This window comes from Callospermophilus lateralis, unplaced genomic scaffold (genome assembly GCF_048772815.1).
Source record: "Callospermophilus lateralis isolate mCalLat2 unplaced genomic scaffold, mCalLat2.hap1 Scaffold_94, whole genome shotgun sequence".
NCBI lineage: Eukaryota > Metazoa > Chordata > Mammalia > Rodentia > Sciuridae > Callospermophilus > Callospermophilus lateralis.
The window spans coordinates 4,747,433-4,767,676 of NW_027517559.1; the positions used below are offsets into that span (position 1 = coordinate 4,747,433).

A 20,244-nucleotide genomic window follows, 5' to 3' on the forward strand; every position below is an offset into this window, starting at 1 on the left:
CTAAGGCATATGAAAAGAGGATGTAAGAAGAAGAAATCTAGAATCAATGAAAAGTAGAATAAACCCAGGGGAAAGAGAAAAAGACATGCCAGGATGTAGCTTACAGCTCAACTCAGAGCAAGAAGTCAAAGAGTTCAAGGCAACTCTTCCAGAGATTGTTAATACACTTCAAATATGGAAAGATCATGATCACATGGTGCAGAAACATGTACTTCTTTCATTAAAAAAATAATTTGATGTTCCAGGAAAAGCAATAAAAACTGTATAAAGCCAAATATGTAAATGAGTCATAATTAAGAGAATACAATTAAGAAAATATGTTAAAAGAAAGTTCATTTGACTGTGATACTAAAATAACCTCAATAGTTTGATACATTATTGGTGAAGAACAAGGACATTTTTTATACTTTATTCTACAATGAAGAATAGTTTTTAAATCATAGTATGGTAAATATTCTTTTTTTTTTTGCTAATGTTTGCAATCAGTTATAAACCCTACTATTGAAGAATCAATGTACAGATGATTTTATTGCTCAAATTCTTCACACCAAATTATGTCTACATTCTTTGTCATATAACTTTGAAATTATCCTGTGAAGGAGGAATGCATTTCTTCACCCCTTGGCTTTGGGTTTGGAGATAGGTCATGATTTGGCCATTGAATGGAGCAAAAGACAATGAGTCACTTCTAAGCCGACTTAAGTCACCCATATTTCACTTGCTTGTTTGAACTTCTGTTATTGTCACATTGGAGGTACAAATGATAGTTGCTGCCCCTTCAGCTTAGACCTCACAGATGATCCCACAGGGCAGAGACTTGAGCACAGACCTCAGGAGAACCAGCTTCTCTGTGAAGCACTAGTTTGCAGGCCACCAGCCCCAATGACTCTCAGAAGTCTGAGAAATAAATACACACATATTGTTGTAGTAAGAATGGAGGGTTTGTGATTGTAGCTTTAGTTAAGACTGACATACATTTATGAAACAGAACTTGTAAAAACACAAATGATAAATAGCAATACAGCTTTAGAGGCAAGAAAGAAATGTGAAGGGTAGCATAGCAGATTTAATGTCTAAAGCTGATGAGCAAACAGTAAGTTTAAAAATGTTATCGTATTTAAGGTTGGAAAGGAGATCAGTGCAAATACTAAAATAATTATATAACAAAGATTTTAGTGGGGTTAATAGCAGGAAGGGTTTGGGGGGATTATTTTCTCATTTGTATAGTGAGTTATCTATTGAAAATAATGAATTAAATAGAATAAAAGCCATGAGGTAAATAAGTACAAACTCAACAGAATTTTATATGTATATGTGAATTTTATATATATGTGTGTAGATCTGGATGTGTGTATATATGTGTGTTTAACAGATGAAAATAAGATGTAATTTATGCTTAACTATACAAAACTATAATGATTTCTATAATTCCATAATTTGTGAATTTAGTACAGTTTTAGTGGTAGTACCTGAACACTGTCCTGCAGATTTTTTAAAAATCCATTTGCATAGTTAGTAAAATGAGTTGATCAAAAACTTTTAGGTTTTCTCTATCACTGCATGTCAACTCAAAGATTTTAAATTTTGCAGTACATTGTGGAAGGATTCTACTTTGGGAAAATATTAATATCATCTCTAAAGATGGCTCTGTAGCTCTTTTAATTGTGACTACATTAAGTTCTCTTTGTCCTCTGAACAACAGTAGAAAGTTTAATAACTGTGGGGAAGTAAGATGCCGCATAAACTAAAATCATTATACTCAGGGCCAAATTAAATAGCCAAATTAAGTGGATGGGGCTATACTTACACTTAGTCTTTACTGATACTTAGTCTAATTCACAAGTCATTGAATTTTATTAAAAGGAACTAAACTTCATTTTTATACATTAATCTTGTAGTAGCTTTCTATAACAATGAAGTTTCTAATAAAACCCATTCCTCACTAACAGAAGAAGGAGCATTTGCCAAAGCACTTGTTATGGAAACAACCAATTATTTTAATCAGGTTTCACTAGATATGATGGAAATCATTGCCCTCAAGGCTTACTTTTCCAATGTAAAGTTACATGGTGAGTAATTAATGGAATTGAGAGTCCCATCTTAATGTATATGAAGAGAAATTGATCATAAATGTCTTCTCTTACACAGATATATATATTTTTGAAAGTTGTACTTTTCATAGGAGCAAAGAGACACAGAGTAAATCAGTTCATGGTTCCTATAGGGAAACTAAAGTCTTTTAAATAAATCATAAAGCACAGGAAACATACACATCAATATATTTCATAAACTTATCTCAGAAAACTTAAAAGTTTCACTAGCCACTGTTATACTTTAATGTACTTTAGATTTCTTGTAGTCAATCTTACCAGAAAGGAATTCAATCTAAAACCAAAAATACAAAAGCAATAGAAAGTCTAGCAGTTATGTTTTCCTTCATCTGCATTTAAAGCTTCTTGGAAATCTTTTCTTGAGTGATGAAAGTAACCTGCAAAGCAGTGGGACAACTGCCTTGAAAAAAAATGGTATCTTTTCATTTTTATGAATACAGCTCCTCCTATTAGTATGCTTTATTGAAGTCTTTCCTATACAGCCTGCCTCATTTCATTTGGACTGAATGGTTTTACTTCTAGTTAAAATTTATCTTGGTGGAGGGGAACCCTCTCTGTTGTTACTTTGAAAAGGCTGATATTCCTCATTATTTTTATGGGTCAGTTATTGTTATGCTTTGTCTGTGGGTTGCGGTTCTATGTGTGACCATGCATGGGCATGTTTGTTTGTGTGTAGTTCTGTGTTCACAGTTTGTAAGTATGTGAATTATCAAAAGAATCCTCAAGAAATTCCTTATTTAGCAGCCTTGTTGAGGTAAAATTGATAAAGTACACATATTTAAAATATATAGTGTGATATGTTTTGACCTGTATATGCTCCTGTGAAACTATCATCCTTAATAGTTAATATTGTCTTCACCTTTAGCATTTTCTTGCCCCTATTGTAATCCCTCCCTTCCGCCCCTGTAACTTCATCCCACACACCACTAATCTATGTTCTGTCACTACAGATTAGCTATATTTCTAGATATTTTACATAGAATCAGATGACATTCTTGTTGTCTGGTTTCTTTCATTCAGCATAGTTATTCTGAGACTCCTGCAATGATGTTGCTCGTATCAATAGTTTATTCCTTCTTATGGATAGATAGTGCACATTTTCATGAATGTGCTACAGCTGGTTTGTCCGTTCACTAATTGATGAACAACAAGCTTTTAGCTAATGTAGATAAAGCTGTTATGAATATCTGCAGAAGTCTATGTGGACATACTCTGGCTTGTTCTGGGTAAAGACATAGGAGTGGATTTAAGGGCTAGATTGAAGGAGAGACACATGTGTAAGATTTTGAGAAACTGTCAAGTTATTTTCCAAACTGATTGTATTATTTTATATTAAACCATCAGTTCATAAGTGTTAAATTTCTCCTTTTTCTCATCAGCAGGGATATGGGCATTTTAGCCATAGTAATAGTTGTGTAGTGATATTTTGGTTTTAATTTGTATTACTCTAATGACAAATGATGTTGATCATCTTTTCATAAGTTTATTGACCATTCTGTTTTTAAAGATTACTTTAAGATGAACATAATATCTTTACTTTATTTATTTTGTTCATTTTTATGTGGTGCTGAGGATTGAACCCAGTGCTTCACATGTGCGAGATAAGCACTGTATCGCTGAGCTATAATCCCAGCCTTATTGACCATTCTTAAATACATACTTTTAGATATTTTGCCCCATTTTAATCAGATCAGTAGTTTTCTCATTATTGAACTGTAAGAATTACGTATATGTTAGAGATACAATGCTTTATTAGATATTTGATTTGCAAATATATTCTTCCAAATTGCAATTGGAATTCACTTTAAATTGTTTTACTTAAAATTGATTTTAAAGAGCACAAGTTTATAATTTTGGCAAAGTACAGTTTATCAGTGTTTACTGACTCACACTTTTAATGGACCTACAAAATATTTGCCCAAACTGAGTTCAAACAGATATTCTTTTATGATTTTTCTAGATTTTTTGAAACAGTTTTAGGATTTGTGTTATGGTTTACAATCTAGTTTGAGTGAATTTTCTGTGAAGGGTAAGATACTTCTTTAAATTTCTTTTTTTTTTAACATATAAATACCCATCATTTATTGAAAAGTCATATTTATTTATATATTTAGAGAAATAGTTTTGTATATTTTGAAATTATGATGTACCTTCCTGTAGTTCTGTGTTTTTCATGTGTTTAGCATTTGTTAAGATTCTTTGATCTACAAGTGCAATTTTCATCATATTTGGAAAAATTTTAGGTATTACCTATTAAAATATATTTTTCCTTCTCCCTCTCAGAATCTTCAGTCACGTCTATTTTAGGTCATCTGCCTGTGTTCTACAACTCACCAATGCACAGGTTTTCTGTCTAGTTTTGTTTTGTTTTTCACTCTCCGTTTTACTTTGTGCATTTTCTAGTGGTATTCCTAAAAATTCACACATCTTTTCTTCTGAAGTGTCCAAACTATTCCCTTCTAATATATTTTTTTTATTTTATGCATTGTAATTTCATCTCTACAAGTTTAATTGGCTCTCCTTTTATATTTTCCATGTCTCTAACACTTTCAACATTTGAAACACAGTTATAATTTTCTTTTTGGCTCATTCTAACATACAGATTTTCTTCTGATTTTTGGCATACCTATTGATCTTGGGTCAATGATCATGACATGATATTTGCCTTGTTGAGTGCTGGCTGCCTTGTGGTCCTATATATTCTCTTCAATTTAGTAGTTTCATATAGTTTCCTTACATGGAAACAGCTTGATCATTCTGGTCTTGCTTTAGATGTTTGAGGTGGGACCAATTAGGGGATTTAGTCCAAGTCTTATTATTTCCCACTACTGAAGTAAGAACCTTCCTTGTCTTCTGCCCAACTGCATATGTTCGTTGATTTTCCAGGCTGAGTGGCGGAACTGTCATTTTCCTGACCCAGAATGAGCTGCAACTCTTGTTCCCTCTGGTCAATTCAGATGGGTCTCTCACCAATAGGTCACTCAAAAGCCAGTGCTTAGGAGCGTTCTCCTAAATGAATGACGGACACTCCAATGTTAGGACATGCCCCCCAGATCTCTGTGGGTTCTCTCTGGGTAGTCATTGCCTGTAACATTATTCTATCCTATAAACCATAGTCTCCGTGACCTCTTTAGACTCACAGCTCTTTCTCATCTCCCTTGTTTTGTAATTCAATATATTGGAGGCAGGTATAACTCTGTGATAGAGTGCTTGCCTAACATACACAAGCCCCTAGGTTTGAACCCAAGTACTACAAAATTTTTTTTAATTGATACATTAAAACATAAGTGTTTTTTTTTTACATACTTATAGGGTATCGTAAGTATGTTTGATGTTTCATACACATGTGTATCATAAGTATCATTTGATATTTCAACACATATATAAATCATGCAATGTTTAAATCAGGGTAAACATATCTACTCAAACATTCTTTTGTACGGTGAAAGGATTCAAAATCCTTTCTTCCAGCTTTTTGAAATATAGATAATACATAATTGTTATCTTAGTCACCCTACTGTACAACAGCACACCAGAATTTCTTACTTCTGTCTAACTATAACGTAGTATCCATCATCAATCTATGCCTATTCCTATCACTTCTCTCTCTAGCTTCTGGTAACTACTATGCTACTGTCAACGTTTATGATTTCAATGATTTTAGGTTACACATTTGAGTGAGCCAGTGTGGTACTTGATTTTCTACATCTGACTCACTTTACTTAACACACTTAACACAGTGATCTCCAGTTCTATCCATGATGTCACATGAATATGATTTCACGCTTTTTCATAATTGATTAGTATTCTATGGTATGAGTGTGCATGTATGTATGTATATGTATGTATGTGTGTGTGTGTGTATAATATATCACATTTTCTTTATCCATTAATCAGTCAATGGATATTTATGTTGCTTCCATTCATTAGCTTTTCTGAATGGTGCTGTAATGAACATGGAATGAAGGTGTCTCTTTGACCTACTGAATTTGTTTCTTTAGAATATTTACCAGTAGTGGGACTTCTGGGTCATATAATAATACTATTATTTATTTCAGGAACCTCCATACTATTTTCACAGTAGAAGTACTAACTTACATTCACAATTCTCTTTAGCCCAGGTAGTTAACCAGGCTCCACTTGGATTCTTCCTCCTAATCCCATAGTCTGAAATCCCTCTCAGGACAGTAAGTGATAGAAGTCACCTGGTTTATGGTGGTCTTTTACATCTTAATGTCCACAATCTTGAACATTGTTGTCTCCCACACATTGTTTTTCAGGCAGGAGCAACCTACCTGAAAAATTTGGTCCCTCGTACCAGTGTCTTGGCCAAAAACAGACTTCTCTCAAATTTCAACATTATCACTTTTAATGAAGAAAATAAGGCAATTTGGCATGCTTAAGAATGAATATGGGAGACAAAATAAAATACAAGAAGTAATGGCTTGTAAGCAGTGCTTTTTGGCACTGAGTAATGAGTTGGTTGCTTGAAGCTGATTCTTCTGTGGCAGATGTTTCATTGCCTCTATCTCTGCCAGGAATCAGGAACCCACAAAATATCCTAATATTATGTAGATGGGATTCTGAAATGAGAGAAATCTAACCAGCCAGCTCTTTCACTTTTATGGGGACTGAAATACCTAAGAGTTTCAAAAGCAGTCTTTTCTATATTTACCAGCCATAATTTATATCTACCAGGTATAGCTCTCAGAGGTCTATCTGCCAGAATTTATGGAGAACTGATGAGCTATTTTTTTAAGTAAAGGTCACCATTTTGAAAAGAGACAAGAGTGTTTCTTGAATTATCCCATTCAGTGGGTTGAATTTCTATGGGCTTTACAATTTTGTTGGTCATTCCACTCTAAGGCCACTTTTACATACAGTGTTTATAAAAATTTTCCCCATGATTGACTCTGACAATACTCCCAAAGTAGAATTTTCCGTGTATGTTAAAGCCTCACCAGAAATTTATCTGTATTTTCCTCCAGTGACATAATCAAGAAACATTTTATGGAATGATATGAATATGGTTTAACTCATAATAATATGAATAGTTAGTTCTTTTTATAGTCTTCAAAGTTGAAAAGATTTTTTTTTTTTACCATCAAGTACCTTATTTACTCTTCACAGTAGCCCTGAAAGTATGATATAATTCTTCACTTGGGAACATTGTTGTAGTTAATTATAGCTATAACACAAAATTTTAAAGATATCAAATGTGGAAACCTGACATATTCTTTTTCTATATTCTCTGAATCTTCATGTATCTGTATGTGAGAGTTGATTGATAGCATTCTTTTTAGGAAGTTAATTCAAGGGTTAAGGAAAATTATTTTTCTGTGTATATTAATATGTGGCTGTATGTGTATCAGTGACTGCCTATTCTTTAAATGTAACATCACTTGCAAATTTTCTTTGGTTCAACATTTTTAGTATAAGTTTCTATCTATGTTTACAAATATCAAGGTCCTTGAAAATAAAGTTGTAATTTAGTTTGGCAAATTGAGGGTTTGAAAGCATCCCCTTAAAAGTCCCTCTTGGTAAAAATGTATATTTAGAAGGTATGTTGGTGTTATGCCTCTCTTCTTAACAATATGCATGTAAAATGAAATAAGTGGTTACCTGCAGGTTTCATACAGCTCATATCTTCAAAAACATTATGAAATAAATTGCTGATAGGAGTGCAAATTGTTGCAACCCCTTTAAAAACCAGTTTGACATTCTCTCCTAAAGTGGAATAGATGCATCTTTATTTCTCAGTCATTTCATTCCTCAGTATAACCAGGAAAAATTCACTACATTTGTGCATCAAGAGACATTTATAAGCATATTCTCTGATAATCTTACTTCCAAAAACACAAAGACCATTAACATTAGAAAAGAAAAATTCCTGTTGTCTATTCTCATAGTGCCAAACTATACAACAATTGAAATGAACCCATGGCCTCCTGCAACAGGGATGGGAAGGAAGCCACAAAGAGAAAAGTACATACTGAATAGCTAGCTGCCTTTTAACTGTGACATGCAAATACAGGTAAAAGTTAAAGATGCTGTTTAGGAATATATATTTAAGTGGCAAAACTGTAAACTATACAAAGAGCAAAACTGTGAACCCCATAAAATGCAGGAAACCAGTTACCTTTGTGAGGGTGAAGGAGAAGTTGTGAATGGAAGGGGAGTGTGAGGACTTGTGATGTTCTGGCAGGATTCTAGTGCTTGACTATGGTACTTTTTGCACAGGTTGTCTCTTAATAATTATTCATTTAATTTATTATTTTGTATACTTTTCTGTATGAATGTTATCTTTCAAATAACGATTTTTTTATGTTATGTGGATTGTCTCTCAGGAAAAACAGTTAGTTTAATTACATAGATATAAAATGTATCCCTGTCCCCTATAAAGAAGGAAACTTCAAGACAAATGTATTCTTTTTATCTAAATATAAAACTAAGAGGCATGTAATAAAGAATGTAATAGCCAAATAAATACATTTCTACATAGAAAAGCAGTTGTGGATTTGGAAAGTAATGTTAGAACAAATGTCCACTCAAGATTTTAGGAAAATTATTAAGAATGATAAAGTGTTTGGTGGGGGTATTCCAAATTAAAACTTGAGGAGTGGAGTCTTTGACCTAGAAGAAAAATACTAATATTGTTAGGTTATGATGATAACTTGAAAAAAAGATGGTGGAGTGTCCCTTATGTGTTCCCCTTAGCATGCAGTACCTTGAAGGCAAATGTGAAGTACTGGTGGAGAAGGAATGCTAGTCTGACCTGGTGGTCATGAAGCACACTGATGAATAGCAAAGACTTTAGAGACAAATGATCTGAGTTTTGATCTCAGTTTTATCACCAGTATTACTCTGAGAAATATATTTGTATTTTTTTATGTCTTTATTAGTGCATTATAGTTTTGGAGTTCTTTTTTCATATAATTATGCAAGCATAAACTATAATTTGCTTCACTTTAGTCACCCATACTTCCTCTTTCCCTTCTCTTACTAAATTCCTCTTCTCTACTCTATTGATCTTCCTTCTATTTATTTATAGTTTTAAAAATTAGTGTTGAACAGATATACATAAGGATGAAATTCCCTGAAGCCTATTCATATATGTACATAGCCTAATTTAGTCAGTTTCATTCCAGAATTTCTCCCTCTTCCCATTCCTTCTCACTCCCCCTCAATCCCCTTCCTTTACTCCACAGATATCTATTTTCATGAGGATGGTCCCTTCTTTTTTCCCTCTTATTTTGGTTTAGCTTCTGCATATGAGAAAAAATAATTGACCCTTGACTTTCTGAATCTGGTTTATTTCAATGAGCTTGATGATCTCCAGTTTCATCCACTTACCAGCAAATAACATAATTTCATTCTTCTTTATGTCTGAGTGAAACTCCGTTGTATATACATGCCACATTTTCTTTTTTTTATTAGTTGCTCAAGACAATACAATGATCTTGACATATCATACATTTGATTCAAATAGGGTATGAATTCTCATTTTTCCACGTGTACAGATTGCAGGATCACATTGGTTATACATCCATGTGTATACATACAGCAATACTAGTGTCAGTTGTATTCTGCTTCCCTCCCTATCCCCCCTCCCCTCCCCTCCCCTCCCATCACTATTCTGTACTCATTCTACTGTGACACTTATCTCTCTCTCTCTCTCTTTTTTTCTTTCCTTCCCCCTCACACCATCATATATGTATTTTGTGGACCCATGAGTGTCTCCTTCCGTCCTCTGTGCAATTCCTCTTCTCCCTCCCTTTCCCTCCCTCCTCTTTTCTTTGGTTCATGGTAGTCTTCTTCTCATGCTCTTCCTTCCTACTCTGCTTTGAGTCACCTCCCTTATATCAGAGAAGACATTCGGCATTTGTCTTTTAGGGATTGGCGAACTTCGCTTAGCATGATCTGCTCTAGTGCCATCCATTTCCCTGCAAATGCCATGGTCTTGTTATTTTTTAATGCTGAGTAATATTCCATTGTGTATAAATGCCACATTTTTTTGATCCATTGCATCTGGGTTGGTTCCACAGTCTAGCTATTGTGAATTGTGCTGCTATGAACATTGATGTAGCTATGTCCCTGTAGTATGCTCTTTTTAGTTCTTTTGGATATAGTCTAAGAAGGGGAATAGCTGGGTCAAATGGTGGTTTCATTCCAAGCTTTCCAAGGAATCTCCATACTGCCCTTCAAATTGGCTGCACCAGTTTGCAGTCCCACCAGCAATGTACAAGTGTACCTTTTTCTCCACATCCTTGCCAGCACTTGTTGTTTGACTTCATAATGGCTGCCTTTCTTACTGGAGTGAGATGGTGTCTTAGAGTGGTTTAATTTGCATTTCTCTGATAGCTAGAGATGGTGAGAATTTTTTTTTTTGTGTGTGTGTACTTGTTGATTGATTGCATATCCTCCTCTGTGAAGTGTCTATTTAGATCTTTGGCCCATTTGTTGATTGGGTTATTTGTTTTTTGGTTGTTTAACTTTTTGAGTTCTTTGTAGCATTCTATCTGAAGTGTGAGGGGTAAAAATATGTTCCCAGGATTTCGGCTCCCTATTTATCTCACTTATTATTTCTCTTGCTGAGAAAAAACTTTTTAGCTTGAATATGTCACATTTGTTGATTCTTGATTTTAACTCTTGTGCTATTGGTGTCCTATTAAGGAATTTGGAGCCCGACCCCACGAGATGGAGATTAGGGCCAATGTTTTCTTCTATTAGATGCAGAGTCTCTTCTTTATCCATTATCTGTTAATAGGTACCTGTGCCATTTGCATAAGTTGGTTATTATGAATTGCACTATTAAAAATATTGGTGTACCTGTATTTCTATGGTATGTTAATTTGAGTTCTTCAGGATACACACCAAGGAGTGGAAGAGCATGATTGTATGGTGTTTCCATTTCTACTTTTTTGAGGAATCTCCATACTGCTTTCCAGAGTGGTTATAACAACTTGCAATCTCACCAACAATGTATTAGTGTGTTTTTCCCCACATACTCAACAGCATTTATTTTTATTTGTATTCTTAATGATTGCCTTTATAACTGATGTGAGATGAAATCTCAATGTAGTTTTTAATTTGCATTTCCCTGATTCCCAGGGATCTGGAAGATTTTTTCATCTATTTGCAAGCTGTTTGTATTTCTTTCTTTCTTTCTTTTTTGAGAAGTATCTGTTTAGTTCTTTTGTTCATTTATTGATTATGTTATTTGCTTTTTTGGTGTTAAGATTTTTTGATTCTTTGCATATCCTGGACATTAATCCCCTGCTGGAAAAGGAGCTAATAACCTCTCCCATTCTGTCTCTCTTCCCTTTCTTCCTTCATCTCCTAAAGAATTGTAATAACAGTAACTAGTTCATAGCATGCACTAATACATATAAAAGGCTTACCATAATGTTTGGTATGTAGATCAGAAATTGTAACTCTGGGGTTGTGCTAAGTGTTATCAATCAGCTTTTATCTTGAAGTGCTGTTTGGCCATACTGTTATTATTAGAGATTCCATAGAGGTAAACTCAAAAGATTATGAAATTCTTTACAGAATGCAAGTAACAAATTTTAGTTTGAGCAAGCGCCTAGGGAAAATTCTTTGTTATGAAGGATTTTCTGCTGTAGGTGGTTTTCCTTGGAGTCTGCTGAAAATACAAAATGGAAAACATGACCATATGCTAAAAATTAAAATGCTTATAGAAAGAAAAAGAAATAAAACATGAGCAAATCACATTCTAGTTGACAATTTAAATAAAGTTCCTGAATAAAATAAAAGATGCCAAGGTAAATGTGAATTTCAAGTTCATACTAATTTTTGTAAGCATATCACAAATATTTCATGGGTATCCTCTGTTTTTATTTGCTTTATGTAGCAACCCTCAATATTAGAAAGTCTATATGCAATTTCCAAACCACCTTAAAAATCCAAACACTCTAGATCATACATAACCCAAGTTATATAGACTCAGCATACATTTCCAAAATGTTGCCAAAAAAATGTAATTCTAGAGTACATTAATGAGCTCTCTAAAACAAACATTTGTATAAAATCATGCCCCATTCCACATTTGTTAAGTTCTTTATTAACTCCCCAGTACACAGGAATAAAGTTTAAAATTCTTAACTTGATTTATAAAGCCGAAATCTGGTTCCTATCTTCTTAGTAACCATGATCCCCTATAATCCATGTCCCCTCCCCACAGTCAAATTACATGCCCTAGACACTTAAGGTGTTCAGTTCTTTCAGAAAACATTGTGTGCTTTTATGTTCTTTATTAATTTAACAATCTTAAAAAAAGCTCCAGCTCATTCTTTAAACACCATCCACAGTTATTACCTCCTTCAAACAATCTTCCACATCTCCTGTAGACAAAGTTCCCTGCTATAATCACAGAACATTTTGTGCTTAATACTCTAAGGCATATATTTCACTATATAGCATTATAATTATCTCCTTCCTAAATAAAAGGGTAGAAATGCTGTCTCTTAGAACAGGAACCATTCCAATTCACTGATGCACCCAATTATGTATTTTAGTGCCCAATTCATAGATGGTACTCATAGAATTTTAATAACTGAATGAGTGAATGAAAGGATGAAGGCAGATTATATGAATCAGAGCTTTGCTTCCAATATGAATCCCATTTCACCTATCCTGTTATGGGTTTGTGATAATTCTCTATAAAAAATTCAGAATGGTTAATCAAAGTTGACTGCTAAAACTAGAAAGAGGAGCAAGTGAAATAATTTGGTTCAGCAGATAGGATGGAGGGATTTATTTTGGATAAGGCACTAGAAAGTGCAAAAATGAATAAGTGATAATATACCATAATAAAAGTAGGGAACCAGGGAATATATGCTTTTCATACTTTGATCAAAGAACAATGAGATATTGAGAAGTCACACTTAGACCTACAGATTGCTGATATGAATAATAATGAAGCACATGTTCATGGAGAAAAATAATTCATAGAGTATAGTATGTATAAGAGAATACCCCCCATAATTTTCCTAATTCTACTAAACTGCAAAACTAAACATTTCCTAGCCTGCAAAACCAATTTAGTTTCCAATATTTGGAGTTGTTTTGAGGGATTGCATTTTACTGTGTAGCACTTATCATTTTGCACTGCAGCTAATTATTTATTCCCTTCTATATTTAGTCAGCTGTAAGGTAGTAAAAAAAATAAGGGACCATGACATATAAATCATTAGCTGCATTCTGAGTACCTAGCACAGAACCAAAGAAGGATGGATGGATGGATGGATGGATGGAAGGACTGACTGGTGGTTAGATAGATGGATAGATAAATTGATGGATGAGTGCAAGAATGAACTTCATAAGAAGAAGAAGTTCTTTTCAACATTTTCTAACCTGGATTATCCTTCAGCATCACCTGAACTCCTTTTAAAATAACATGTTTACCTCCATTTCACACAAGAATCAGAAGTTCTGATTATGTAGGTATGCTACATCTTGAGACAAATATTGAAATACATAACACATGCTATATCATGCATGAGATGCCATATTATTACAAAAGAAAGACATTTGAAATATTTCTCTGACATTTTTTTGTGTGACTTTTCTGATTTCAAAAAGAGAAGTCACTCAGTTCACATCAATTGAAAAAAAAATTACTCAATTTCCATTATTTCCCTAATATAATGCCTTTAGAAAGAGGCTAGATCCCTAATTGCTTTCCCAATCTTAATCAGTGAACTCCTTGTTATAGTACTTAGGTCTACGCATCTCCAGTATTCCCGGTTCATTCTTACCAATCGACAAATATTTACTGTGGACAAGTCATTATGCTGCATGCCCACATCCCTGAAGACAGTTTGCACTCTAATGAAAATTTTCAGTGAAGGATGCATTTGGGTTTCTTGTTTTGTTTGATTTTTTCTTTTTTTGCTTATATTGTATGCTTTTATTTAGGAATGCCCTCAAGTCATCAAATATTTCAATTATGGAGACATCACAACCCCTCTCAGTTATCCCTTCCTTAACCTGCTTCTCAGCTGGTTTTGGCTTTACAAGTACCTTGGAACAGCTGTCTTATCTCACCAGCCAAATATCTGATTATGAGCAAATAAGCCTTAAGCCTTAATAAAATAATTTTATGTGGAAGTATTCCAAAGAATTGGAATGGATACCACTTTGATACAAATAGAAAAGGCATTTGCATCAAAATTGAGATATTAAAATAAGTGCTAGGATGCCAAGAGAGAGATGGGCAGAGAATACAGCTCTTTTGTTTGAAAGAGGTGATAGGTGAATATCTCTTGGATTTGGAACTTTTGTTACCTTACTGTTCTTAGTAAGTAAAAGTTACCAACAAGTCATTATAAAAATATTATACGTGTACTGATGTGATTGGAGAATGTTGATCTTATTTTGATACTGAAAAATAAATGACAGGTAACATAGAACAAAGCTATATCAAAAGGGAATTCAAGTTTATGAGATGAAAAATATACTGAACTTGTCCCTGAAATGACTGGGAAATTCTATAGGTAATTCTGATTATGGCATAGTTACATTCTATATTACAGTGGAAGAACAGTATTCTAGAAATTCATCATAAAGTCATTCAGACTTAAAAGAGAAAATGAAAAACCATAGGCTTTAGATAAGTAAAAAAAAAAAAAATAAAGGTCAAACTTTAAAGGTAATCACTCACAGGAGGTCTGGATAATATTTAACAGCTAATGGGGAGTTCAGGGAAGATGTGTTGTTAAGGATCAAAAATAGTAGACCCTTGAAAATAAGCTTTCACCAGTTAATTAGCAGTCAATAACAATATTTCAGGGAAAGATAACCCAAGAGAAAGAATAAGGAAACCAAGAAATCATATCTTTGCAAAATGGAAAAAAAAAAAGCAAAAACATGCTACAGTGGTGTCCTTTTAGTATCAAAACAAGGTGCTAAGCCAAAGTCTCAGTGCTTTACTCAGCTTTTTTATTTATGTGACCAAAAATCTGACCAAGATAAAGGAGGAAAAGTTTATTTTGCCTCATGGTTTCAGATTTCTCAGTCTACAAATGGTTGACTCCGTAGCTCTGGGCCCAAGGCAAGGCAGAACATCATGGTAGAGGGAAGCAGCTCAGAATATGGGAACAAGGAAGCAGAGAGATAGCTCCAATCACCAGGGACAAAATATTAACACCAAAGGCATGCCTCAAGTGACCGACATCCTCCAGCTACACCCTGCCTGCCCAAGGATACCACACAGTAAATCCATATTAATGGATTAATCCACTACTTAGCTTATGACTCTTATAACCAATAATTTCCCTCTGAAAATTCTTTCAAAATTGGCTAAACATAAGCTTTTGGGAGAACACCTTTGTTTAAACCATAACACTCAAAGTATTACTTCTTGATGCTGTTGGGGCTTGGTACATACTTGGCTGTGATAAGAGGATAGATTGACTGACAGAAAGGATAAATGGACTTCTGTTCCCAGAGGTTTAGCTATCCTAGTGTAAAAGGTATTCAATACTTAAAATATTGTAAGCCAAGCTGAAAGAGGAAATGTACCTCAACTACTAGGATTTCAGCATCCACCTAAGGAGTTCTGAGGGAATTCAAGGAAGAATTAAGACAATGATAACCCAAGAATAAAAACTGCTGTGATCCTAGTACAAAGGTGACTTAGAGAAAAAGTCATGAATTAATTAGCTGATTAATTGGTTAATTATTATTATTATTGTTTTAATTTCTAGAGGAGGCTCCAGAGAATTAGTCTAGATATCATGCAGTCTAAGGAAGAATGGGATAAATGCATATTTAAATAAAATTCTCTGAAAAGAAGCAAAATGTCTTCCATAGCAAAGATTATGCCTTGCTTTTCAAAGACCCAAATAAGAAACAAGCAATGCAATTTTGACTTCAAAAAATTTTTTTGACAGTCTGCTGTTGCAAGTCATGACTTTGGGCTATAATTTGCACAATATTAGGTTTGACAAAATTCCAGAACAAAGACAACGCATAAGTAAATAATTTTCTGAATGCAGATGTATATTAAGTAAACTTCCAAAGAAATAAGTATACCCATTGACCTTCAGACCTTAAGACTATCATTACTATTATTACAAATGAGCTATAAGATTGATTAAATATAGAAATTCTTAAATATAGGACTACTGTGTGAAATTGTTCTAAGATTTAAAAAATATTCTGCTGTATTCCACTATATTTAGAATAGATATGACCCTTTTTTCCTGGAAATTATAATGACTTGATCTGTGACAAAAACAAATATGTACAATTTATTATGAAGATGTTTAATTTTCATTTCATTACATTATAGTGTGTGAACATTTATAAGACTTTAATTAAGCATGATTTATACAAATTGAGGTCATTTTCCATTTAGATTGCTTGCAGTGTTAATCACAGTGTGAATAGCCTTTACTGCTGAAAGAATTGCATTATACTAATATATAAACGCCTCTCTGTAATTTGCATATGTTCTCTGAGCCCGCATGTTACTGGATATGTGCACATGTAAAAATGTTTTGCTAAATATGATACTGAACTACAGAATATATATAATTCATTTAAAATAACATTTACATTTTATAAATTTAGATTTAAGTAGTTTGAGTTTTAAAAATAAACATTGCAAAGTGAATATTTAAACAATGAAGAGGTTATTTTTTAACATAAATTAAGTATGTCTATAAAGCCTTTCCACTTCAGCAAATGTAATTCCAATTCACTCCACCTCATGTTAACACTGGCTAAAGGTGTTAACGCTTGATTTTTTTGGAACCAGAATTCCTTAATTATAACTTGCTTGTTGATGACTCTAGATTTGTCTTATGGACCTATAGCTAAAAGGTTCAAAGGTTGATTTGTCCTAGATGCACATTCACATATTTTTAAACACTATTTATTGTGTAAAGACATGGATGATTTAGGGAAGAACAACTGTGTCTGCATATTAATAACAGTACATACAATTCTTGGTTGTTCTCACATTATTGACTAGGGAACTTCGTTCTACTAAGATTTCAAAGGGGCAAGAGTTGGATTTGATTTTGGTCATGATGTATTTCGTTCTTAAAATGAGAAATTTCTTAGGGCTTTTTACCTGAGTACTAAGTCATATTTTGTACTATTAACACCAAATCTAGTGTAGGTTTCTCTCCTGCCTTCTATTCATTTCTCAAGTCTATCTCACTATGGCCTCACTGGGTCCTTCTAAAGCAGGAGGATAAAGGGGATATCCTCCTATCCTGCTCCACCTCTTCAGTGCCAAAAGACAAACTGCAATTCCTTCCACTGGAGCTAAGGGTTCATTGTAATTTGATCCCTTTCCTGCATCTTCAGACTTGGGATGTCAATACTCCCCCTCACATTCTCTGCTCCAAAGTGGACTATTCATGTATCTAAACCGACCATCAGATCTTCAAAGTTGTCATCAATTCCAGTTCCCTGCTTGGAAGTACACCACACTGTCCAACTTGTCCTTATTAATCCTGATTAAAACTTTCCTTCAAGGTGAAAATCAAGATATATTCCCTATGTGTTCTTCAGGCATCAGTACTCAGTTTCTTTTATATGCATATGTAAACAAATAACCTTTTTATGAATAGCTTCATAAAATAAGGAAATGCTTTTTCTGAGAAATGAAGATTTAATTTATCAGCCATAACATGTTTTTATCTAAAACAAATTACAGGAAATGTGGTCTAGGAAAAGGCATAGTGGGCATGTTCCAAAGTAAGCAAACTTTGCCATTGTCTTAAATTGAATTGCAACAAAATAAATAACACAGAGATTTTCATACCACTTAGAGTAACTGAAGTTTTGATAATAACAAGAAGAATTGAACATTTCATCAGCTAGAAAAGTGAAGAAATGACTTAGGTTCATTCTTTCCCCTTCTTTTTACTCTCTTTTCCTTCCCTCCCTCCCCTCTCCTCTCTCTCAGGAGAGTTTCAGTATCAAATATTTGAGAGCTTGTCATAATTTTCAGCACACAGTTCTTTTTAGACATTGTCAGATCCTACATTTATTGTATTTTGAATTTCTGAATACTGAAATTATTGAGATTATTTTCAACATAATCATGAATTATCTCTGCTTTCAGTTTGGGACACCTAAAAACAACAACAAAAAAGAGCTGCCTTCAGAGAAAGTCATGAGTCACTTAAGGAATATAAGACCTCACTTTCAATAGTGCACCATGAATGGGAATGTGACAAACTCAATTTTCAGAAGGGGATAGTGTTTAGAAGACAGAAATTGGTACTTGTTTCCTTGTTTGGTCTTGAGGGGATAATTTAGTGATCAAATTGCTTTAAGCAACTGTGATAACCTAGGACTTCAGATACACCTTTTAATATAGTTGATCAGAAGGCACATTAAATCTAAACTATATTTTTAGGTTGCACATGTCACTATTTCTATTATTTTGCTAGAAGTGTAGCAGGAAACACTTATGGGCACCAGTGGTCTTCAAGTAGAGTGTAATATTTCAGGAGTATAAAGAACAGGGAGTACAGGAGCTGCATGTGGAAAGTTTGCCATCTGACTAGGGGAAGGGTGAAAGGCATATACCTAGAGGACTACTAACTAATACTGTTTATGTCTTAAACTGGTTAAACATAAAACAGCAACAGAGTTATCAGATTCAGGACCAACAGGGAGTTGACTGGAGTAGATGATAGGAGGAAAAAGAGATGAGAGAGCAGCCTGCTCTCCACCTACCTTACTAGCTCTACAGAACCCTGTGTTGTACTACAGGGAATTATTTGGAAATATCAGTGATTGATATTTGACTCAATTAGTCATTTTTCCCTTTTGCATTCAATTCATATTCATTTTCTCTGTTGTCTAAAATTAGCATGGAAATTAGTATAATTTGATGAATGTTATTACATACAGTTTTGTATCATGTGTGATAATGGTATATGAAAGGTAAGTCCCCTTAGTCATCCTAACTTTAGAAACTCTTGAATGAGATTAGGAAGTGATCATCATTTACATTTATTATACTTTGCATGTAATGAGCTTTAGCGATTAACTCTAATTTGCTTCTCATCATATTCATCAAAGGCAAACTATTTAAAAACTAAAACATCTCCGTCAGTTAGAATTTTAATGAATTAAATGAAATGAGACAGTGTTAATTGGCAGTTGCTGTGGGGTGGTTTCTAGATCTTATAAGTAAAACCAATTCATCTCTCCATGAGGGTTAATTTGTTTGATTTAATTCTAAGGATATACTGAATATTTCCCCAAACTATCATATGTATTTTTAGAATTTGAGAATGGTTTAGTTCTGTTGATCCTTCATCTGGATTTTTCAATTCTATTTGAAATTGATTAAATTTGATTTTAATGAATTGTTGGTTTAAGCAGAATTTGTATCACTGACGTGTATAAGTACAAACACCAAAGGATATAGCATCACTCAGACTTTTTAATTTGAAATGTCTAAAACTTTCTAATATCTAATCATTTTTTTTTACCAATAACCCTCTTCCTTTATTCTTGTTTCCTTAGATATAAATGAATGTGAAGCTGAACCTTGCAAAAATGGTGGTATATGTACGGACCTTGTTGCTAACTATTCCTGTGAGTGCCCAGGAGAATTTATGGGAAGAAATTGTCAATATAGTAAGTATTTTCATGTGTATATATATTATATATGTATATCCATTTATATGCATATGTGGATATATACATACACATACATGAATGATTTTATTTATGTATCCTTCATTTATTATGGAATCTGGCCAAAATCAATACCATTCCTTTCAGAGTTCATAATTGGTCAAAATGGCACATTCCATATTTATTGACATAATATTATTAGCACACACATATTTTCCAGTTCACAGTATGCAGAGAAGTAGCATTGTGGTCAGAAAAGAATGGCAACAGTCCTGAAGATACTCAAATCTGTTTTTCCAAATAATCCCATTTTGATTTTGAAAGTGTGTATAACCTAGATCAGTACCAACAGAGTGGTTACTTTGGATTTGATAGACATTGGAACCAAAGAGCTTCTATCACAAATAAAGGTAGAGATAAAGAAGGATTTAGTTGGCCTCCCTTACATCAGCAAGGATTTTATATCTAATTTATTTGTCTTCTTGGAAGCCTAACA

At 33.6% G+C, this 20,244-nt stretch overlaps 1 pseudogene; it reads left to right on the forward strand.

The window, feature by feature from the left end:
* LOC143641288 (EGF-like repeat and discoidin I-like domain-containing protein 3) overlaps nt 1-20,244 on the forward strand; it is a 282,744-nt pseudogene that overhangs the window by 197,750 nt on the left and 64,750 nt on the right.